Genomic DNA, 25419 nt, shown 5'->3' on the forward strand with positions numbered 1-25419 from the left:
ATTGTATTTCTTCCTCCAGCTGCACGTCCTCAATTACGACACGCAGCTCCTGCTTATTAAACTGGGGTGTAGCCATGCCTCCTTACAGGAGCTGCCTGCCTTTTTACCAGGAACTGATCTGGATCTGGAGCATGGCCGCCTCCAGCTGCCGTTCTCTCCCATCAGGAGTGGCGGCTGTCCTCCGGAAGCCGCTGCTCAGGAATCCGCACCTCCACGGCAGTCATTTCAGGCGGCTAATGGAGGGGAGGGCCCTGGCTGGCAAGGTGACCAGAGTCAGGGATGTACTGGGTGGCGGAGGAGTGGACAGGATGTCACCAGAGGAGCTGGCACGGCGCATGTCCTGGCACAGCATCTGGTCCGTGGCCAAAGCCATCGAGACGCTAAAAGAGGCACTCGGCCCTGACTCCACGAGATGTGCCAAGGAGGCTCAAGCATGTCGAGCAATCCCGTCCGAGCTGATCCCCATTCGGACAGAATTTCTCATCGGAGCCATGCCATTAAAATTCTCTCAGGGGCTGGCATCTCACAGCTTGAGCCGTCTCTCGGAGATCCCTTCTGTGCCTTTCCACTCTGCATGGAATGGTTTTCTGTACGAGCTGCTCTTGCATCATTTAAATGAATGGCCAGAAAATCAGATAGGCTATGCTAAGAGCTTGTGCTCCAACCAATCCCATTTTCCGCCCTAATTCTTTTCTCAACAAAATCTGGGTTGACACTCTAGTGCATTGCTGCGGGAGCACTACTCTGTCAGAGCTGCTGTCTTTCTAATGAGAATTTAAACCGAGGCCCCATCTATCCTCTCGGGTGAATGTAAAAGAGCCAATGACATTATCTGAAAAAGAGCAGGGAACTTCTCCTGTTGTCCTGGCCAATATTTATTCCTCAAACAACTTCAGTAAAGCAGATTATCTGGTCATTATCACATTGCTGCTTGTGTAATGAGACAGGATTAAAAATGATCTCCTCATAAAGGATCCTCTCGGAAAGATCATAGCATGGTTGAATTTCAAATTCAGTTGGAGGTGAGAAACTTGGATCTCAAACCAGTGTCCTGATCTTAAATAAAGGAGATTACAAAGATATGAGGGCAGAGTTGGCGAAAGTGGACTGGGAAAATAGATTAAAGTGTAAGACAATTGATAAACAGTGGCAGATATTTAAGGAGATATTTCATAACGCTCAACAAAAATATATTCTAGTGAGAAGGAAAGAATTTAAGAGAAGGGATAACTATTCGTGGCTAACTAAGGTAATAAAGGATCGTATCAAATTGAAAACAATGGCATACAAAATGGCCAAGATTAGTAGGAGGCCAGAGGATTGGGAAACTTTTAAAAACCAGCAAAGGACGACTAAAAAATAATAAAAAGAGGGAAGATCGATTATGAAAGTAAACTCGCAAGAAATATGAAAACAGATAGTAAGAGTTTCTACAGGTATATAAAAAGGAAGAGAGTGGCTCAAGTAAATGTTGGTCCCTTAGAGGATGAGCCTGGAGAATGAATAATGGGGAACAGGGAAATGGCAGAGACTTTGAACAAATATTTTGTATCGATCTTCACAATAGAAGATACTAAAAACATCCCAATAGGGGATAATCAAGGGGCTATTAGGAGGGAGGAACTTAAAACAATCACTATCACTGAAGAAAAAGTACTCAGTAAAATAATGGGACTAAAGGTGGACAAGCCCCCTGGAACTGATGGCCTGCATCCTAGGGACTTAAAAGGAGTGGTTGCAGAGATAATTGGTTGTAATCTACTATAATTCCCTGGATTCTGGTGAGTTCCCAGCGGTTTGTAAAACCACAAATTTAATGTCCTGATTTAAAAAAGGAGGCAGACAGAAAGCAGGAAACTATAGACCATTTTGCCTAACATCTGTCATTGGGAAAATGTTGGAGTCCATTATTAAGGAAGCAGTAGCAGGACATTTGGAAAAGCAAAATACAGTCAAGCAGAGTCAGCATGGTTTAATGAAAGGGAAATCATGTTTGACAAATTTGCTGGAGTTCTTTGAGGATGTAATGAGCAGGGTGGATAAGGGAGAACCAGTGGATGTGATGTATTTGGATTTCCAGAAGGCATTCGATAAGGTGCCACATAAAAGGTTACTGCACAAGATAAAAGTTCACGGGGTTGGGAGTAATATATTAGCATGGATAGAGGATTGGCTAACTAACAGAAAACAGAGAGTCGGTATAAATGGGTCATTTTCCAGTTGGGAAATTATAACTAATGGGATGCCACAGGGATCGGTGCTGGGGCCTCAACTATTTACAATCTATATTAATGAGTTGGATGAAGAGACCGAGTGCAATATAGCCAAGTTTGCTGATGATACAAAGATGGGTGGGAAAGCAAGTTGTGAGGAACACATAAAAAATCTGCAAAGGGATATAGACAGGCTAAGTGAATGGGCAAAAAATTGGCAAATGGAGTATAAGTGGGAAAGTTTGAGGTTATCCACTTTGGAGAAAAAATAAAAAAGCAAATTATTATTTAAATGTAGAGAAACTACAAAATGCTGTGGTACAGAGGGACCTGGGGGTCCTTGTGCATGAAACACAAAAAGTTAATATGCAAGTACAGCAAGTAATCAGGAAGGCAAATGGAAGTTGGCCTTTATTGCAAAGGGGATGGAGTATAAAAGCAGAGAAGTCCTGCTACAACTGTACAGGGTATTTGTGAGGCCATACCTAGAGTACTGCATCCAGTTTTGGTCTCCTTATTTCAGGAGGGATCATTATCATAGGCAGTCCCTCAAAATCGAAGAAGACTTGCTTCCACTCTAAAAGTGAGTTCTTTGGTAACTGAATAGTCCAATACGTGAATTACAGTCTCTGTAACAGGTGGGACAGACAGTCGTTGAAGGAAAGGGAGGGTGGGACTGGGTTGCTGCACGCTCCTTCCGCTGCCTGTGCTTGTTTTCTGCATGCTCTCAGCAATGAGATTCGAGGTGCTCAGCGCCCTCCTGGGTGCACTTCCTCCACTTAGGGTGATCTTTGGCCAGGGACTCCCAGGTGTAAGGAGACTTTGAGGGTGTCCTTGAAACGCTTCCTCTGCCCACCTGGGGCTCGCTTGCTGTGTATGAGTTCCGAGTAGAGCGCTTGCTTCGGGAGTCTTGTGTTAGGCATGCGAGCAATGTGGCCCACTCAACAGAGCTGGTCGAGTGTGGTCAGTGCTTCGATGCTGGGGATGTTGGCCTGATCGAGGATGCTAACGTTGGTGCATCTGTCCTGCAGGGGATTTGCAGGATCTGGCGGTGACATCGTTGGTGGTATTTCTCCAGCGATTTGAGGTGTCTACTGTATAGTTGCATTGGAGGCAGTTCAGAGAAGGTTCACTAGGTTGATTCCTGAGATGAAAGGGTTGACTTAGAAACATAGAAACATAGAAATTTACAGCACAGAAGGAGGCCATTCCGGCCCATCGTGTCTGCCGGTTGACAAAGAGCTGCACGGCCCTTGGTTAGCAGCCCTAAAGGTTATATATAAACCTATGAACAATGACGGAAAGGCAAAGAGCACCCAGCCCAACCAATCTGCCTCACCACAACTGTGGCACCCCTTATACTAAAACATTCTACACTCCACCCCTACCGGAGCCATGTGATCTCCTGGGAGAGGCAAAAACCAGATAAAAACCCAGGCCAATTTAGGGAGAAAAAATCTGGGAAAATTCCTTTCCGACCCATCCAGACGATCGAAACTAGTCCAGAAGATCATTCTGGCTGTATTCTATTCCCTGCAGTACTTACCATTATATCTGCTCCGTCCAGCAAAAGGTCCTCCAGTCTAATCCCAATTACCAGCTCTAGGTCCGTAACCCTGCAGGTGGCTGCACTTTAAGTGCCCATCCAACCATCTCTTAAAAGTGGTGAAGGTTTCTGCATCCACCACTCTTCCAGGCAGCGAGTTCCAGATCCCCACAACCCTCTGCGTAAAGAAGCCCCCTCTCAAATCCCCTCTAATCCTTCCACCAACTACCTTAAAACTATGCCTCCTCATAATAGACCCCTCCACCAATGAAAATAGATGCTTACTATCCACTGTGTCCAGGCCCCTCAATATTTTCTACACCTCAATGAGGTCTCCTCTCAACCTCCTCTGTTCCAATGAGAACAAACCAGCCTATCCAATCTGTCCTCATAACTAAGATTCTCCATTCCAGGCAGCATCCTAGTAAATCTTCTCTGCACCCGCTCTAGTGCAATCACGTCCTTCCTATAATACGGCGACCAGAACTGCATGCAGTACTCCAGCTGTGGCCTAACCAAAGTATTATACAATTTAAGCATAACCTCCCTGCTCTTATATTCTATGCCTCGGCCAATAAAGGCAAACATTCCATATGTCTTCTTCACCACCTTATCCACCTGGCCTGCTACTTTCAGGAATTTGTGGACAAGCACTCCAAGGTCCCTTTGTTCATCAACACTATTAAATGGCCTACCGTTTAATGTGTATACCCTTTCCTTATTAGCCCTCCCAAAGTGCATCACCTCACACTTCTCTGAATTAAATTCCATTTGCCACTGCTCTGCCACCTGACCAGTAGATTGATATCCTCCAGCAGCCCGTGACTTTCCTCTTCATTATCAACCACACAGCCAATTTTAGTGTCATCTGCAAACTTTTTAATCATACTCCCTATATTCAAATCTAAATCGTTGATATATACCACAAAAAGCAAGACACCCAGTACTGAGCCCTGCAGAACCCCACTGGAAACATCCTTCCAGTCACAAAAACATCTAGCAATCATTACCCTTTGCTTCCTACCTCCAAGCCAATTTTGGATCCAACTTGACACTTTGCCCTGTATTCCATGGGCTTTAACATTCATGACCAGTCTACCATGTGGGATCTTATCAAAAGCTTTGCTCAAGTCCACATATACTACATCGTATACACTACCCTCATCGACTCTCTTGATTACCTCCTCAAAAAATTCAATCAAGTTAGTCAGACACAATCTTCCCTAAACAAATCTGCGCTGATTGTCCCTAATTAATCCTTGCCTATCCAAATGCAGATTTATCCTGTCTCTCAGGATTTTTTTCCAATAATTTTCCCACCACTGACGTTAGGCTGACAGGCCTGTAATTACTCGGTCTATACCTTTCTCCCTTCTTAAACAAGGGTACTACATTAGCAGTCCTCCAATCCTCCGGCACCATGCCCAGATCCAAAGTAGACTGGAAAATGATGGTCAAGGCCTCTGCTATTTTACTTTGCTCAATAACCTGGGATGCATTTCATCTGGGCCTGAGGACTTATCTACTTTCAAAGCTGCTAAACCCCTTAATACTTCCTCTCTCACTATATTTATTTCATCCAGAATATCACACTCTTCCTCGATAGCAGTATCTGCATTACCCCTTTCCTTTGTAAAAACAGATGCAAAATATTTGTTAAGCACCCTCCCTTATGAAGACTTATGAAGAAGGTTCGAGTAGGTTGGGCCTATACTCATTGGAGCTTAGAAGAATGAGAGGTTATCTTATTGAAACATATAAGATACTGAGGGGGCTCGACAAGGTAGATGCAGAGAGGATGTTTCCCCTCGTAGGGGAATCTAGAACTAGGGGGCATAGTTTCAGAATAAGGGGTCACCCATTTAAAACTGAGATGAGGAGGAATTTCTTCTCTCAGAGGGTTGTAAATCTGTGGAATTCTCTGCCCCAGAGAGCTGTGGAGGCTGAGTCATTGAATATAGTTAAGGTGGAGATACAGATTTTTGAGCGATAAGGGAGTCGAGGGTTATGGGGAGCGGGCAATGAAGTGGAGTTGAGGCCAAGATCAGATCAGCCATGATCTTATTGAATGGCGGAGCAGGCTCGAGGGGCCAAATACTCTACTCTTGCTCCTATTTCTTATGTTCTTATCTTCTTCTGAACTTAACGACACTCTTGTGCCTTTATACTTTCAGAAAATCAGCCACCACCACAGAAGCTTATCCTTCAGCCTCCCACTGGCAGCGACGCGGGAGAGGAGGACGAAGGAGATGAGACAGCGTCACTGTCTGTGACTGCAGAGCAAGCTGGCTCGGACACTGGGGCAACTACTTCACTGGAGAAGGCCATGTTCGAGGGCTCTGATGTGGGTAAAGCTCCGGGACCCAGCGGCATGCAGCAACGCCATGGGGAAAGGGAAGCTCGGGGACCATCTCACCGAAGGGTGAGTCCGCACGTGAGTTCTGCACAACATGACTCAGATAAGGTCCTCGATGTGGAGGCTTTGGTCAGATGGTCAATGGGGATGCACAGCGAGCTTCTGGGTGCAATGTCCAGGGTTCCCGAGAGTATGGATGCACTTGCTATGAGTTTGGAGGAATCTGCCTCAAGTCTCACAGCACACCTTCGAATATATCCGCGGCAGTTTGTAAAGGATGGTGAACTTGCAGAGAGACCGTGGGGACCCAGACCTCATGCCGCATGTTGCGGGTGAGGTGGCAGCAGCCATTTCAGCACAGGCCGAAGCAACGCAACGGCTTAGTGGTGTAATGGAGTCAGTGCTTGGTGGCATACAGACTTGATCTGCACTCGTGCAAACTCAGATTGATGCCACAGAAACGCTGACTGCTGCCATTGTCTCTGGGTTCACCCCAGTCCAATGGGAATCTCATGGTGCCGAAGCAGGCCAGCAATCTGTGCTCGAGCAGATTGCTCCGGATGCTGAAGCTCTGCCCCGGGAGAGTGGCAGTGTGTCGGTGGAATTGGAAGGTGCTGTCCTCTCTCAGGATGACAGCATTCCGGTTCCCACCACTGCCACTTCTCCAGTGCACCTGCTGCACCCTGCACCCCAGCCATCTGAGAGTGCTGACATGCTGAGGTGGTGCAGTCTGCAGCCGGGCCTTCCAGGCCCAGAGCTGGTCAAGGGCGTCCTGCAAGGCTATCTGCAGTCTCGGTGTCGCAGACTGAGCAGCCTTCCACCAGCCTTGCTGCAGCCACTGGGGCCACATTGAGGAGGAACAGTCGGGTTGTGAGGGGAGGAAAGTAAAGGGGAGGGAAAGAAGTAAAAAAGGGCCAATAAGGCACAGTTTGTTTGTAAATGTTTTTTTTACATTTTTACTTTAAGTGTTTGTGAATATATTGCTGTTGGGTGTGGTTATGGTTCACGGGAGAGAGTTGTGGGTGATATTAAATTGTTTATTTGACGTTTCAATTTTTCTCATTTGAGCTCTGCAGGGTGATACAGACTGCAATCTGCATATAGCGATGTGTTTGTGATACACAATCGCCATATGATTTATGTTGCTGGAAGCGCTGTATAATGAGGTGCTCACGCACGGCCCTTGCAGAAGCAAGATTGAAAGGCTCCCTCCTCTGTTACCGCTGCTCCTCCTCCTCACCATCATCATCTTCATTCTCATCCTCTGGCTCCTGCTTCTCTTCTCCCTCTTCCTCCTCCTGAGGAATCCCTGGTGGCAATGGCTGGGCCCTCAGAATGGCCAGGTTGCAACGATGAAAAGGGAGACTCGATCAGGGGAGTATTACAGGGCTCCTCCCGAACGGTCAAGGCAGTACCCAAGACAGTTGACTGAGCACCCCGATAGTCTGTTCGATCAGGTTCCTGGTGGCGCCATGGCTCTCATTAAATTGCTGACCAAGGGCCGTGCGGCTCTTTATCGGCCGGCGTGGACACAATGGGCCGAAATGGCCTCCTTCTGTGCTGTAAATTTCTATGTTTCTATGTTTCTATGTGTTGTGTCTTTGGATGCTCTGATAATGACTCAACGAGACAATGTATTGCACTTGAACTGCAGTGACCTTCGTCCATTTAATATAACTCCAGAGTGAGGATCATACATGGTGGCCTGCCTTGTATACTAGGCCTGGCCCACCTGTACAGGTAACCGACAAGTCTCCCACTGCAGTGCCCTCTGGTAGCACGCCTTAGTGACCATACAGTTGGTGTACAAGTTTCCCATAGTAGTGCCCTCTGATGGCACATCATATGTAATAATACAGGCAGTAAACATGTCTGGATACATGACACTATGTGTACTGAGCAGGAGTGTTGGGGTTGCGGAGGGGTGTCATCAACCAGGGGCCAAGTGGACAACCCTTGTTCCTGAGCAGCCAGCTGCAAGCTTCATCTGGTGGTTGGAACAATGCTGGGACAGTGGTCTGTCGCAGGATGAATGTATCTTAGCTGCTGCCAGGATAGCGGGCATTGACAGTGAGGATAAGCTGCCTGTGGTCGCACTCCAACTGAACGTTCAGTGAGTGGTAGCCTTTGCGGTTATGGAGTACCTCAGCATTGTCATGAGGTGCCCACAATGCCACGTGAGTGCAGTCAATGGCACCCTGAACCAAGGGAATCCCATTATCCTTGCAAAGCCACATGAGCACTCCTCCTATTTCTCCCTGATGAATGAGATGTGCTCCCTTTTCCTACTGTAGAGAGCGTCTGTAATCCTCCCAGATGCATCAATGGACGATGAACTGTGCAATGTTTGCAATATCTCCTGAGAAGGAGGAACTGAAGGATATCCTTATTAGGCAGGAAATTGTGTTAGGGAAATTGACGAGATTGAAGGCCGATAAATCCCCAGGGCCTGATAGTCTACATCCCAGAGTACTTAAGGAAGTGGCCCTAGAAATAGTGGATGCATTGGTGATAATTTTCCAGCGGTCTATCGACTCGGGATCAGTTCCTATGGACTGGAGGGTTGCTAATGTAACATCACTTTTTAAAAAAGGAGGGAGAGAGAAAACGGGGAATTATAGACCAGTTAGCCTGACCTCAGTCGTGGGGAAAATGTTGGAATCAATCGTTAAGGATGAAATAGCAGCACATTTGGAAAGCAGTGATAGGATTGGTCCAAGTCAGCATGGATTTATGAAAGGGAAATCACGCTTGACAAATCTTCTGGAATTTTTTGACGATGTAACTAGTAGAGTGGACAAGGGAGAACCAGTGGATGTGGTGTATTTGGACTTTCAAAAGGCTTTTGACAAGGTCCCACACAAGAGATTGGTGTGCAAAATCAAAGCACATGGTATTGGGGTAATGTACTGACGTGGATAGGGAACTGGCTGGCAGACAGGAAGCAGAAAGTCGGGATAAATCGGTCCTTTTCAGAATGGCAGGCAGTGACTAGTGGAGTGCCGTAGGGCTCAGTGCTGGGACCCCAGCTCTTTACAATATATATTAATGATTTAGATGATGGAATTGAGTGTAATATCTCCAAGTTTGCAGATGACACTAAACTGGGTGGCGGTGTGAGCTGTGAGGAAGACGCTAAGAGGCTGCAGGGTGACTTGGACAGGTTAGGCGAATGGGCAAATACATGGCAGATGCAGTATAATGTGGATAAATGTGAGGTTATCCACTTTGGGGGCAAAAACACGAAGGCAGAATATTATCTGAATGGCGGCAGATTAGGAAAAGGGGAGGTGCAGCGAGACCTGGGTGTCATGGTCAGTTTTGGTCTCCTAATCTGAGGAAGGACGTTCTTGCTATTGAGGGAGTGCAGCGACGGTTCACCAGACTGATTCCCGGGATGGCTGGACTGACATATGAGGAGAGACTGGAACAACTGGGCCTTTATACACTGGAGTTTAGAAGGATGAGAGGGGATCTCATAGAAACATATAAGATTCTGACGGGACTGGACAGGTTAGATGCGGGAAGAATGTTCCCGATGTTGGGAAAGTCCAGAACCAGGGGACACAGTCTTAGCATAAGGGGCAGGCCATTTGGGACTGAGATGAGGAGAAACTTCTTCACTCAGAGAGTTGTTAACCTATGAAATTCCCTGTCGCAGAGAGTTGTTGATGCCAGTTTATTGGATATATTCAAGAGGGAGTTAGATATGGCCCCTACAGCTAAAGGGATCAAGGGGTATGGAGAGAAAGGGGTACTGAGGTGAATGATCAGCCATGATCTTGTTGAATGGTGATGCGGGCTCGAAGGGCCGAATGGCCTACTCCTGCACCTATTTTCTATGTTTCTATGTTTCTATGTTTTTATGCTGTAGCCTCGAAGGAGCCACTAGCATATACATTGAGAGCTACTGTTCCCTTAACTACAACTGAGCAAGAAGTCCCGGTCCTGCAGGAGGTGGCAGAGCTCTGTGACCACCTCCTTGCTGAAGTGGAGCCTTCTAAGACACTGTTCCTCTGAGAGATGAATGTAGGAGAAGTGCTGCCGGAAAACCCTGGGAGGGTAAGGCCTCCTGTACAAGGTCCGCGGGCCCCCCTCCTGTCTCTGGCCACGTTTGGCATTCTCTGTCTCTGCAGCCACTGCCGAAGTAGTTGCCAGATGGCAAGGTGGATCCAGCGCAACCCCCATAAATGGGAGAAAAGAGCAACTGTAAATGTTCAGAGAAATACAAGTGAAGAAACTCTAAGAACAAGGATGTGGAAGATGAGAAAGCAGTCAAAACACTATCTGACAATTTAGCAATGAATCTGACCTCCCAATGACCCGTTTGCTGATCCCTTTAAATAGCGCCCCGGGAGCGGCAATCCCAGGTATGAACACCTGCTTTTTCAGGCATGATCAGCGCCAGACAGTAAGTCAGGGGAAGCGACTGAATTTCGCGTCCAGGGGGCTAACGAGGCATTGCACACTCATTGACGTCACGGTCTCCATGGCGACACTGGGCCAGGCATCAAGTGTTCGCGCCGCTGCTAAAAGCCGACTGAATTTCACGGGCGGCGTTCAATTCGGCGCACCCGGGCGATAGGCCATCCACGCTCCATTAGCGCCTCACTCAGGCGCTAACAGGAGGCGCTATGGTGTTGACTTTCTAGCCCGTCTTTTATCTCAATACATGAGACCTACAGTTCCCTCTGTTAGCCAATTTTGATTAAAACAAATATAGATATGGCCCATCCTAGGGACTTGGAATGTGCTTCTCACACCAGAATAAAGTGTAGCAGACACATTTCATTCAGCCAAGTCCCATTCCACAACAGGAAGAAGGGATCATTGATCCTAACTGGCCCCAGTTAATTCGAGAGTCTTGCCCCTCAGTGGGACTATAGAGCTATACAGAAACATCACAGCCAGACTTCACAATTGGCAGCTGACTTCGATTGACGCCGCACATTTGACCTCCATTTGTGACTAGCATTGTTGTTAATCAGTACTTTGCTCGGCAACAGTGTTTGTGATTTTTTTTTAGCATTCTTGCCGAGTACTATGAGGAGAACACACAGTAGAGATGGGTTCACAGCTGTTGTTTACCTCTGTGCTGGCCATCATTCCCTTTACCCCCAGGGCGCCATGGAATATAGTCTGTTCGCAGTCAGTACATCTTTCCTCGCTACGCTTCTTTCAATTCAAACGAATGTACGCTTTCCAAATTATTTTATCATTATTTCTGCTGATTGGGATTGAACCCCTCCCAGAACTACCACCTCTCCTCATCGTTGACGTGAATGATAACTCGCCCTGGTGTGAAAAAGGGACTTGTGTTGCTCATCCCACCTGTTCTGTCTCAGTTCCAAAGCACAGTCTCTAAATTCTAAAACCCTCAGCAGAGATTGAGTGACTATAAATGTTAATTAAAAGAGTAAACAGCTGAGGGAGATAGCGGCATTGTACCCATGTGTCGACATGGCCAGTCTTCAACTTGTGGGAGTTAAAGTGCCGCTGTACAGCAATCGATGGCACACAATCTTCCACTCAAACCTGTTGTTTGCTGAGTATTTATATGCCTAGCAGCGTGGAGACCCCGACCTGTGTGAGAACACCAGCGGCAGGTCGGGGCCATAAAAGGAGCGGCGAGCAGCGGCACAGGAGCAGCGTGGAGGCCTACCACTTCAGGGAGCAGCATGCGTTGCGACGGCAGCGAAGAGTGATGTCATCAAGGTCCAGGTCAGTGATTGGAGCGTGGGCAGATACAGCAGGGGCGGCGAGGTCGGGGCGAAGGAGCGGCGAGAGACTGTGGAGGGACGTGATCGGGGCCCAGGAGAGGCATGAGTTCGGAGTCAGGGGCCCAGGGGCAGCACGGGCCAGCCCACACTGCGATATGTGTGCGCACTAGGTCTGTGCAGCAGAGTTGGTCTCCAGTCATCTGGGGTAATCCTTGCCACTGGACCAAGACCTAGCTCTGTCAAGCCCGTGTGGTGGCTGGTGTGCAATGGCCACCACACGTTAAAATAATCCACGCACAGGCATCTTCCACCCCTTCAGGATGTAGTTCAGGAACTGGAATTTTAGGTCCTTCATTGGGACATCGGGAACTTATCCTTTTTTGGCATGGAAGCAAGTCATCCTGGTTTTGAGGGACTGCCTATGATGATGATGATATGCCTAGAAATGCGTTAGGGCTCAAAAACGGGCGGGAGGACCACCAATGCTACTTGCCTCTAAGTTTTGCAAAATTTGTGCGACTTGCTCATTAACATGATTGCCACGCTGATCTCAGTACTAAACACGCTACTGATTTAGCTTAGCACTCAACAGGGAAGGGCAATTTCGTGTGCACTCTAATGGCCAATAAAATTTGGCCTCAGCTGTCTCCACTACTTAAAGGAGAGATGCTTTGTTGCAGAAGCACCTCACTGTCGGAGGAGTATAAGGATTAGCACAACAGCCCAGAGAAAGGGCAAAATGGTTCTTGCATGCCACGCTGGAAGCCTTTGTCCTGGGTGATAAGTCCTTACTATACGGTATAAATGCACATGAGGCCCATACTTGAGAGAAGGTCACTCTGTGACCAGTTACCTTTATTACCAAGACCTCAAGTGATGAAGGTGGGTGGAGCTTCCCCTTTTACACCTGAAAGTCCAGGTTAGGAACGTCTCCCACAAGTTCGCCCCTTGTGGTCAATGTTCTTAAGGTGTACAACTTAGGTCAGCTTATACATGGGTGCAATGATAGTTGAATACATGACATCACCTCCACCCCCTAAAGTCTTATTGGGATCACAGGTTAAGTCTCTCTAGTGGTTTACACTCCCTTGTAGAGTGCCTGAGCTGGGACTCCGGTTGTTGGGCGCTGCCCACAGTGACTGGGCTCTCCTCCACTTGGTTCCGGTGTTCGGTCACCTTTAGTGGAGTAAACTCTACGTCGTGTTCTTCCTCTGCTTCTTCTATGGGGTTGCTGAACCTCCTTTTAGTTTGATCCACATGTTTGCGGCAGATTTGTCCATTGGTAAGTTTAACTACCAAAACCCTATTTCCCTCTTTGGCAATCACATTGCCTGCAAGCCATTTGGGCCCTGCACCGTAATTAAGGACAAAAAAAGGGTCATTGACATCAATACATCGCACCCTCCCATTCCTGTCATGGTAGTCATATTGTGACTGACGCCTGCTCTCAACGATTTCTTTCATAGCAGGGTGTATAAGGGATAACCTGGTTTTGAGCGTCCTTTTCATTAGCAGCACTGCGGGTGGAACCACTGTGAGCAAGTGTGGTCGGGATCTATAGGCCAACAGGAGGCGTGATAAGCAGCTTTGTAGGGAACCCCCCTGGATTCTGAGCATCCCCTGTTTGATTATCTGCACTGCTCGGTCCGCCTGGACATTTGAGGCCGGCTTGAACGGTGCCGTTCTGATATGGTTGATTCCATTGCCTGTCATGAAGTCCTGGAATTCAGTGCTTGTAAAGCACGGACCATTGTCGCTGACCAAGACATCTGGTAGACCATGGGCGGCGAACATTGCCCGTAGACTTTCTACCGTGGCAGAGGATGTGTTTGAATTTAAAATGGCACACTCAATCCATTTGGAGTAGGCATCTACTACAACCAAAAATATTTTTCCCCTGAAAGGACCTGCATAGTCCACATGGATGCGTGACCATGGCTTGGCGGGCCCAACTGAGCACATGTGTTGCACCTGCGAACACAAAGTTCCAGGTCTGCATCTATCCCTGGCCACCAAATGTGTGACCTGGCAATTGACTTCATCATGACAATGCCCGGGTGCTCATTGTGAAGTTCTTTGATAAACACCTCTCTGACCATCTGGGGCATGACAACTCAGTTTCCCCACAGTAGGCAATCGACCTGAATCGAGAGTTCATCCTTGCGCCTATGAAACGGTTTAAATTCCTCAGGGCATGCCCAGTACGTGGCTGCCCAGTCCCCATTCAGGACACATTTCTTAACTGAAGACAGTAGCGGGTCTTTATTTGTCCAGGCTTTAATCTGACGGCTGGACAGGTGAGCCTTCGCTTTCGAAAGCTTCAACAGCCGTGACCATCTCAGCATCATGCTCAGTTGTCCCCTCAGTGGTGGCTAGTGGGAGCCTGCTGAGTGCATCGGCACAGTTTTCAGTGCCCAGTCTGTGCCAAATTGTATAGTCATCGGTGGCTAACGTGAGTGCCCACCTCTGTATGCGGGCTAACGCATTCGCATTTATGGCCTTGTTGTTGGCCAAAAGGGACGTTAGGGGTTTGTGATCTGTCTCCAGCTCAAATTTCCTGCCAAACAGGTACTGGTGCATTTTTTTTACTGCATATACACATGCGAGCGCTTCCTTTTCTACCATCCCGTAGCCCTTTTCTGGGACAGAATTCTGGAGGTATAAGCTACCGGCTGTAACTGACCATTGGCATTCACATGCTGCAACACACACCCGACACCATAGGACGACGCATCGCACGTTAACACAAGTTTCTTACACGGGTCATATAACGTTAACAGCTTGTTGGAGCATAACAAATTGTGTGCTCTATCAAAAGCCCTTACCTGGATGTCCTCTCAGGCCCAATTGCAACCTTTGCATAGGAGCACGTGTAGCAGCTCTAACAGCGTGCTCAATTTGGGAAGTAAGTTACCAAAATAATTCAGGAGCCTCAGGAACGAACGCAGCTCCGTCGTGTTGCGGGGTCTGGGTGCTCTCTGGATCGCTTCCGTTTGGATGCAGTAGGTCTGATCCCGTCTGCTGCTACCCTCTTCCCCAGGAATTCTACCTCTGGAACTAAGAAGACTCAATTCGCCTTTTTCAGTCGCAGCCCTACCCGGTCCAGTCTGCATAGCACCTCCTCCAGGTTGTGGAGGTGTTCTTCAGTATTGCGACCCGTGATGAGGATGTCGTCTTGAAAAACCATCGTCCCTGGAATCGACTTGAGGAGGGTTTCCATATTTCACTGAAAGATCGCGGCGGCCGAACGAATCCCGAACGGACATCTGTTATACGCAAACAACCCCTTGTGTGTCGTGATGGTGGTCAGCTTCTTCGGCTCACTCGCCAGCTCCTGGGTCATGTAAGCTGAGGTCAAGTCCAATTTTGAAAAAAGTTTGCCACCAGACAGTGTTGCAAAGAGATCCTCCGCTCTCGGTAGTGGGTACTGGTCTTGAAGTGATACCTGATTGATGGTGGCCTTGTAATCACCACATATCCTGACCAACCCATCCGCCTTGAGCACCGGCACGATCAAGCTCACCCGGCTACTGAATTCGATTGGTGAGATGATGTCTTCCCTCAGCAGGCGGTCCAATTCGCATTCTATCTTTTCCCGCATCACGTACGGCACCGCTCTGGCCTTGTGGTGTACTGGTCTGGCTCTGGGTTTATATGGATCACTACCTCGGCCCCCATGAAAGTGCTGATGCCGGGTTGAAATAATGAGTCAAATTTGTCCAGGACCTGTGAGCATGATACTCGCTCCACAGAAGAAATTGCATTGACATCGCCCCATTTCCAGTTCGTGACAGCAAGCCAACTCCTCCCCAGTAGTGCGGGACCATCCCCAGGACAATCCAGAGTGGCAACCTGTTCTCCGAATCTTTGTGGGTCATGATTACCGTGGCGCTGCCTAGCACCAGAATGATCTCCTTCGTATATGTCCGTAGCTGCGCGCCAATCGGCAATAATTTTGGCCTCCTGGCCTTGGACACCCACAACATTTCGAACTGTTTGATGCTCATCAGGGAATGGCTGGCCCCCGTGTCTCGCTCCATTAATACTGGGATGCTATTGAGGAGCACTTTCATCATTATCGGTGGCGTCCTGGTATATGAACTGTATATGTGCTCCACAGGAACTTGCTGAACTTCAGCTTCCAGCGAGTTCCCCCAGTATTCATTTGGCCTCGTAGAGCTTACATCAGGCCCGTCCTCCTCGTACATCAACTTGGCTGCAGGCTTCCTGCATATACGTGCTAAGTGACCGCTGACGTTGCAGTTTCTGCAGGTATATTGCTGATACCTGCAAGCTCTGACTGGGTGTTTGCCTCCACACCTCCAGCATGAACTGGAGGCCCCATTGTTGGAAACAAAAGGTCCATTACCAGTTGATCGTCTCTGACTGTCTCTGTGACTGTCCTTAAGCGCACCATTAGCAGGTGTTGATGGCCCCATTACTGGCCGCATTGTCCATTTCGATGGCATGAATCGCAGTTCAGCTAGGCATTGTCTCTGTTGAATTCTCCCTTTGGGTTCGACTACATGCTGGGGCATGTCCGATTGCCCTTGTCTGCCTAGAGAACTGTGTGCCACGTTAACAATGTTGACTCCCTGGTCGTTTGCCGCATTTAAGCCAAGATTTTTGTCATACATCATTCTGGTCTCTTCTTCCCCTGAGATAAATGTCTGGGCTATCAGAGCCGCCACTTCCAAGGTCAAGTCTTTGGTCTCAATCAGTTTCCTGAAAACCCCAGTGTGCCCGATGCCCTCAATAAAAAGTCTCGCAGCATCTCCGCTCTGCATGCATCTGGGAACTTACATAGGATTGCCAGTCGCCGGAGATCTGTCACGAAGTCTGGAACGCTTTGCCCTTCACGCCGCCGGTGCGTATAAAACCGGTGTCTCGCCATGTGCATGCTGCTCACCGGTTTAAGGTGTTCCCCGATCAACTTACTGAGCTCTTCGAATGTCTTGTTCGCTGGCTTCTCTGGCGCCAGAAGGTCCTTCATCAGGGAGTACGTTCTGGATCCACAAATCGTCAGGAGATGAGCCCTGCGTTTGTCAGCCGAATCCTGTCGCAACCATTCCTTAGTGACAAACCTTTGCTGTGGTCTCTCAATAAAGTCGTCCCAATCATCACCAACACAGTATCCCTCTTCTGTGCTGCTAGTGGCCATGCTCGTGTGGTTTAAATCCCAGTTTCTTGTTGCCAATGATAAGTCCTTACTATACAGTATAAATGCACATGAGGCCCATACTTGAGAGAAGGTCACTCTGTGACCAGTTACCTTTATTACCAAGACCTCAAGTGATGAAGGTGGGTGGAGCTTCCCCTTTTATACCTAAAAGTCCAGGCTAGGAGTGTCTCCTCAAGTTCGCTCGCCCCTTGTAGTCAATGTTCTCAAGGTGTACAACTTAGGTCAGCTTATACATGGGTTACAATGATAGTTGAATACATGACACTGGGGGTAGAATGTCGACCAGCTGTCCTTTTCCGCATGGGGGCAAGAGGCCATCAAAGGTCATCCGCAGAAGGATCTGGGATGAGAACGCAAACTTCATGCCGGCGACGAGTGATGTCTCCAGGAAGTTTAATGACCTCACATGGCTGGTCAAGGTGAGTGAAGCATTCAGCAAATGCCATATCCCACCATCTGCACTCCAAGCTTCACAGATTGCTCAATGCACCACCCCTCCATCACTCATCTACCAACCATCTCGAGCTATCAGCACTCGTACCTCACAATCATGGCTTCACTTCACCCTCATACACTTACCACTGCTGTCACACCCACACCTCACACCTTGCACACACTGACGGCTATTCAACCAGGGCAGGCACATTGCCCAAACACATTGCACCACACTCACTGACACACTTCCCTTTCTTGTGCAGGCAAAGGTGGCACTCAACTGCTGGGAGGCAGCCAAGTGAGGATTCACACCCTTACGGACTGGAAGAATTGGTGTTATAAATAATTGGAGGTGCCGTCACTGAGTCTGTGGCGAGTGGAGAGGTTGAAATCATTGCTGATAACAGTATGGTCACACCTAATCCTTCTTCTCACTTTACCCTCATGGCACGATCTCTTCTCACTTACAAGCTGCTGATGGTGTAAGGATGCATATGTTGCTTTTTCCCCACTCCCCTGACCACAACCCGACCCTTGTGTCTTTCTGCTTTCAGAGACCCAAGAACTGCCACAAGCGCAGCTTGTCCCTCAACATCATAAACAAACTGACAATGGTAAATTTAATACATTTATCAATTTTATTTGGAATGTATGTAATGTGGTGGCTCTCATTTCAGCGTTGTGCCCAGGAGGATGATGTTGTTCTGTGACAGAGGAATGGTATGATGGGGAACTGGTGACTAACGGGGATGTACGGTTTCATTCACTGGAATCAGAATCTGACAATCCGTCTGGCATAGGGATGACTGCCTTCCTCTTCCTCTTCCTCTTCCTCTTCCTGAGGTGGTCCTGCAACCCCTGGTGGCAAGGGCCACGCCCTCATGATGGCCAAGTTGTGGAGCATGCAGCAGACCACAACGGAATGGGACACCCACTCTAGTGTGTACTGGAGGGCTTCTCCCGAGTGGTCAATGCAGCGGAACCATTGCTTGAGGACCCTGATGGTCTGCTCAATGACGTTCCTCATGGCAACAGGGCTGTCATTTTATGAGTGCTGACCATGAGTGGTGGGGTCACGGAGGGGAGTCATCAGCAAGGTGCAGAGCGGATAGCCCTTGTCTCTGAACCGCCACCCTCGGGTTTGACATGGTGGCTGGAAGGTTGTTGGCACACCGGACTGGTGCAGGATGGAGGCATCATCATTGCTACCTGAAAAGTGGACATTTGCCATCATGATGTGCTAGGCATGGTCGCATAACAACTGCACATTAAATGAGTGGTAGCCTTTGCAGTTATGGAATATCTCAGGATTGTTATACGGTACCCACAAAGCCACATATGTGCAGTCAATGGCGCCCTGCAACATGGGGAAGCCCACTATCCTGGCAAAGCCACATGCGTGCTTGTTTTGCTTTACTCTGTTCAGTGAGAAGACAATGAAGTCTCTTCTTCTGATGTAGAGAGCTTCAGTGACTTCCCGGATGCAGCGATGGGCAGTGAACTGGGAGATGTTAGCTATGTCCCTCCTGCTGCAGACTGGAAGAATCCACTGGTGAAACAATTGAGGGCCACTGGGAGAGTTGTTATCTCCCTGCGGCGGCCTGGCCCAGAAATCGGCACAATCCCGACCTGCAAGACCATCAGCAGGCCAGGGCCATTGGAGGGAGCAGCATGCGGCGGCACACCACTGCAGGGAGCAGCGCGTGCTGCTGCAGGAGGGCGACGGCTGCGAAGCCAGTGTGGGCAGGCACAGCAGGAGGGGTGAAGGAGTGGTAAGAGTTTATAGAGAGAAGTGACCGGGGCCCAGGAGAGGCGTGAGTCTGGGACCCAGAAGAGGCAAGGGCCCAGGGGCAGCACGGGCCAGCCCAGACTGTGCTATGTGTGCACACTAGGTCCATGCAGCAGAGCTGGTCTCCAGTCATCTTTTTAATCCTTGCCACTGGACCAAGACCTAGCTCTGTCAAGCCCATGTGGTGGCTGGTGTGCAACGGCCACCACACGTTAAAAAAATCCACGCACAGGCATCTTCCACCCTTCAAGATTTAGTTCAGGATCTGGAATATTAGATCCTTCATTGAAACACCTGCAAACTCATTCCTTTTTGGCGTGGAAGCAAGTCATCCTCGATACGAGGGACTGCCTATGATGATGATGCTCTGAGACTGCAGGTCTGGTTGCAGGAGGTGGCAGAGTTCTGTGACCACCTCCTTGGTGAAGTGGAGCCTCCTAATACATTGCTCCTGACTTGAGTGGTGGTAGGAGATGGGCGGAAGTGAGTCGGCAGCCATTTTTTCTTCAAATTGCCTGGCACTAACCCACGAATGTCTAGGCCACAGCCTCCTGTGTTGTAGTATTGAAAAATTAAAATTTCTCAGGTGGAAGATCGCATTATTTTAATTTTTGTACAGCACAACTATGTTTATTTTTAGCTCCCATACACAAATTAGCATATTCTGTCTTAATTGCAGCCAATCACAAACTAAACTTCACAGAGACTCTGATCATTTCAAGTCGTCATTGAAGCAGTTAATAGCTCTCAAGGCGGGGCGGGGGGAGGATCAAAGTAATTTTCCCTTCTCTATCTCTGAAAGGGGTATAAAAGAAAGACTTGCACTTATACAGTGCCTTTCATGACCTCCGGGCATCCCGAAGCACTTTGCAACTAATGAAATACTTTTTGAAGTGTAGTCACTGTTGTAGTGTAGGAATTTGCGCACAGTAAGCTCCCACAAACAGCAATGAAATAAATGACCAGACAATTTGTTTGTGACATTGGCCAGGACAGCACGGAGATTTCCACTGCTCTTCTTGAACAGTGCAGTGGGATATTTTCCATCCACCTGAGAGGGCAGACAAGGCCTCAGTTTAATGTCTCATCCAAAAGACGGCATCTCCGGCAGTTCTGCGCTGAAGTGTCAGCCTAGACTTTGTGCTCAGGTCTCTGGAATGGCACTTGAACCCACAACCTTCTGATTCAGACGAGATTGCTACCCACTGAGCCATACACCAGTCCTCCAGTGTCTCATCTCATGGTATTTCTTCATTTAGTTTACACAGGGAGTTTCAGTAGACTATATTGTTCTCCTCAGCCGAGCTAAATCCTGTCCTCAGTATTAAATCATAGATTCATACAGCACCGAAGGAGGCCAATCGGCCCATCATGCCTGGACCAGCCCATAGCCCTGTAAACTTTTCTCTTTCCAAGTATATCTCCAATTTCATTTTGAAAGTTACTATTAAATCTACTTCCACCACCTTATCAGACAGTGCATTCCCAATCATAACAACTTTCTGCATAAAAATGAAAGCTCCCTCCTCATTCTGTTGCCAGTTACATTAAACCTGCTTACCTCCGCTTACCGAATCTCCTGCCAGTGGAAACTGTTTCTACCTATATACTTTATCAAAACCACTCATAATTTTTAGCACCTCTATCAAATCTCCCCTTAACCTTTACTGCTCTAAGAAGAACAATCCCAGCTTCTCTAGTCTCTCCACATTCTGGTAGAAGTCTCCTGGTAGCATTAGGAGCTGGAACGTTGGCTGTATTTTCCCTTCCCTATTCCAGCCCTGGCTGAGATCAGCACAGACCAATGATAGAATCTATGGGCTAGACATTTCACTAGGTGGCCAAGGCCCAAAAAATGGGCCTAATTCCAGTGATGTGGGATATCTCAGCCTTGCTGATCGCTAGTACAAGGCCCATTTTTTTTTGCGATTTTCTACTCGGCTTTAGCCCGGCAATGTCGAATGGGCGATGTGATTTTTTGGCGATCTCATGATTGCCCACCGAAAATGGAAGTCAAAGAAAAAAATAAAAGCTTCCCTAGCAACGCTATTCTGCGCATGTGTGGGATTTATTTTTTCTGGCTGACTGTCTTTGCCGTGTTTTGGGAGGTCAGGGGTTATCACACATGCTCAGAATGCACAGGGAGGGCCAGAGAGAGAGAGAGAGAGTGGAGATAGAGCGAGAGAAGGAAGGTAGAGTTGCAGAGGAGAGAGAATAGTTTGTTTTCGGAGTTGTTTGGAGTTATAAAAGTTATTTGGAGTTAGAAAAGCTGTATAAATTTATATTGTTAGTGGTGAAGAGGTTAATTGTTCTGATATAGAAACTAATATAGCTAAATTTAATATAAAATTTAATATAGTAAAATGGAGGGTGAATCTGAAAGGAAAAGGGCAAAACCGTTCAGTGATGAGGCGAATGAGGCCCTGGTCAAAGTGATGCATGCCAGCAGTGGGCGGGAGCGGCAGTGGCAGGACCCCGGGGCCCCTCACCAAGCACCTGTGGCTCCTGCACGGTGACCTGTGGTGGCGCGGCCTGTCCCGGGACTCCTCGACGTTGTACTGCCAGCGGTTCTGTGAGACTACATATATATGAGATGAGTCTGCGTGACCCCCGGCCTGCGAGCACCATTGGAGCAGGCCGGGGAGCGGAAGGAGCAGCATGGCAGCGTACCACTCCAGGGAGCAGCACGTGCTGGAGCAGGAGAGCAACGGCAGTGAAAAGGGACGTCACCAAGGTCCAGGTCGGTGATTGGAGCATGGGCAGGTGCAGCAGGAGCAGCGAGATCGGGGCGAAGGAGCGGCGAGAGACTATAGAGGGATGTGATCGGGGCCCAGAAGAGGCGAGGGCCCAGGGGCAGCACGGGCCAGCCCACACTGCGATATGTGTGTGCACTAGGTCCGTGCAGCAGAGCAGGTCTCCAGTCGTCTTAGTTAATCCTTGGAGCAAGACCTAGCTCTGTCAAGCCCGTGTGGTGGCTGGTGTGCAACGGTCACCACACGTTAAAAAAATCTAAGCACAGGCATCTTCCACCCTTCAAGATTTAGTTCGGACCAGGAATTTTAGGTCCATCATTAAAACACCTGTGAACTTTTAGACGTGGAAGCAAGTCATCCTCAGTTCGAGGGGCTGCCTATGATGATGATGATGATGATGATGATGCATGCCAGGTGGGATGACTTGACACGGGGTGGGCATGGAAAACCTCCACCCCGTGTCTACAGAAACATCTGGCAGGTGATTGCAGACATGGTAACGTCTGCATTCCATGAGGTGAGGACACCTGACCAGTGCTGGAAACAATGGAATCGTTTGTTGGCAGCAGCAAGAGTAAGTTGCATGTTATATTTCAAATGTTACATGTAATATTTTAATGATGCATGCAAATTTTGATTCGAACATTGAATTTCCTGCATTGAATTTAAGATTGTCTTTCTTTATTGTATTAATTAATTAAGCCATGCCAACATTTTTTTTTAATTAAATTAAAATTAAGCATTTTCCATTTCTAAAATATTGTACTGATGCAATGCAAATTTTTAATCAAAAATTGAATCTCCTGCATTGAATTTAAGTCTATCATTCTTAAATGTTAATTACCAAGTCCATTAGCTTATGCCATGCCATGCTCTCTTCTCATTTGCAGAAGAAGATATCTATTAACCGGGCGGAGCAGAGAAGGACGGGGGCAGCTCTGTTCAGCTGCAACCATTAACAGAAATTGAGGAGCTTGCGGTCGCGCTGGTGGGACATGACAGCCATTCGATCACCTCCCGAACCCAGCCTTGGGTCTCGTGAGTAATGTGAACTGTGTAATGTGTCAAACTGTATTAAAAACATTTTTAAAATCTTAAAATCTTAAATTAGTTCCGCATGTAATGTCCTGTAATTATAATGCAATATACTTGTGACGTACTCTTGATATACTAATGATGTCATGGCAGCCCTTGTGCATATGGGGTAGTGAAAAGTAGTGATATGTAATGTCTCCTAGTAATGATCATTGTTATGCTCTAATAAGTTCTTTAAAAATGTTATTCATGTTTTTAAGGTCAACCTGAGAAGGTAGTGGTACTGCAGCCGTCCACTGCACCTGCACCTTCAGCAACCACCTCGGAGGAGGAAGAGGAGGAGCATTCAAGTGAAGAGGAAGAAGACTTTCCTCACCTCCAGGAGGAGGACCAAGAGCAGGAGGAACGTGAAGAGGAATCGACCATTGTTGTGGGGTGGGGGATGAACCTGCGGTCATCTCTATTGAGAGTGATGGGGCACTGGGACCAAGCAGTGTGCAGCTGGTGATGCCAAGGCGCAACATTTTGCACACGCCAACCCCACGGAGGTCGGGTCAGCAAGGTCAGCAGTCGCCTACCTCAGACGGGCAAACGGATTGCTTGATCTCCCTGTGCAGGGAGACGGTCGTAATAGGTTGCGACCTTATCCAGGGGTTCGATGGGTTCTCCATGAACTGGAACCAGTTCTCCACGAACTGGAGCCAGTTCTCAATAACCTGGAGCCAGTTCAACACGAACTTCTCCAACTGGTCTTCCGTGCAAACAGAGATAGCACGGGAGACCATGGAGGCGATTCATGGACAGACCGCCGCAACCAATGCCCTTCGTCATGTGTTGCTGGCTGGACATGGCGCTGCACTCCAAGGTGTCGTGTCGGCTTGGAGTGCGACCCCTAGCACTCAAGTGAGTACGGAGGATACAGTTCCTCCTGACTCGGAATTGGAGCCTCCACCATGGCAGGAAGTCTTGCCATCCCACGCTGCACACCACGTTCGTGTCGGTCTGCGGAGACCAAAACGGGTGGGTGGTATAAAAACACGGGGTGGGAAACGTGGCCGCGGGTAAGGAGGGTGGTTTGTTTTTCAATTAAATTGTTAAATTGTTAATATTTTTACAAGTTTGTTATTTTGTTCATTGTTGTTTGGGGTGGGGGGAAGGGTGGGGTGGGGGGGGAGGGTGGGGTTGGGGAGAAGGAAGGGTTGGATGGGGTGGGGTGGGGGTCAGTGTGGGGTTGGGGGGAACGGTGGGTTGGGGGGGTGGGGTGGGGGGGGAAGGGTGGGGTGGGGGAGGGTGTTGATTAAAAAAAAGTCAAGAATTCGTTGTGTTAACTAAAAACATTTATTGAGTTTAACAATTGTTGTTCCTTCTCTCTTAGTTACATTAAGCATAACATATTTACAGTTGTTCTGCATTATTTGTTCAGTCTTTTAATATAGCATCACTTTACTTAAGCTAAGCATTAATGCAGATGTCAGGCCAGTGCAGGCAAGGCACAAATGAAACTGCCCGCAAATGTAGCTTTTGCTTAACCGTAACTGTAAATGCAAATGTGAATATCCACAATGTAAGTTCATGCAACGCGTTCATAAATGAACTGCTGATGCAACAGCTTAGCAGCCGCGTAACTGCCACTGGGTACTGGTCTTTGGGAGGGGGGTGGTGGTACCAGGGCTAGATTGCCAGGCTGATTGCCCTCCCCTAGGTCCTCACCGCCTCTTCTGACGCCTCTTCCTCCTCTTGCTCCTCGCCGGTTGGGTCTTCCGTCTCCCCTCCTTCTGGAGGTGGACCTGCAGCCAGATCTGGCATTACTTGTCCTCTATTTATAGCTAGGTTATGCAGCATGCAACACATCACAATAACCTCAGCGACCTGGTCAGGGTGGTATTGTAGACTGCCACCAGAATGATCCAGGCATCTGAAGTGCTGCTTTAGAACTCCAATTGTCTTTTCAACCATGTTGCGTGTTGCTATGTGACTTTCATTGTAACGCTTCTCTGCTTCAGTGACGGGATTACACAGAGGGGTAATCAGCCAACTGGCAAGTCCATATCCTTTTTCCCCCAGCATCCAACCGTGACCTTCTGGCTGATTGACAAACAGATCAGGGATAGCACTCTCACATAGGATGTGCACATCATGGATGCTGCCAGGAAATGTAGTATTTATTGCCATGATTATTTGGTTGTGGTCGATAACAAGCTGCACATTTAGGGAGTGAAACCCCTTTCTGTTAGGAAACACCTCCGTGTTCTTTAAGGGGGCTTTCAAGGCAATGTGCGTGCAGTCAATTGCTCTCTGCACCTTGGGGAAGTGGGTTATTCTGTAGAAACCCAAAGCCCTCTCGGTCTGTGCCTCCCTGGTCATTGAGAAGCTTATAAAGTCCATCCTGC

The sequence above is a fragment of the Pristiophorus japonicus genome, chromosome 13 (assembly GCF_044704955.1).
Source record: "Pristiophorus japonicus isolate sPriJap1 chromosome 13, sPriJap1.hap1, whole genome shotgun sequence".
NCBI classification, from domain to species: domain Eukaryota; kingdom Metazoa; phylum Chordata; class Chondrichthyes; family Pristiophoridae; genus Pristiophorus; species Pristiophorus japonicus.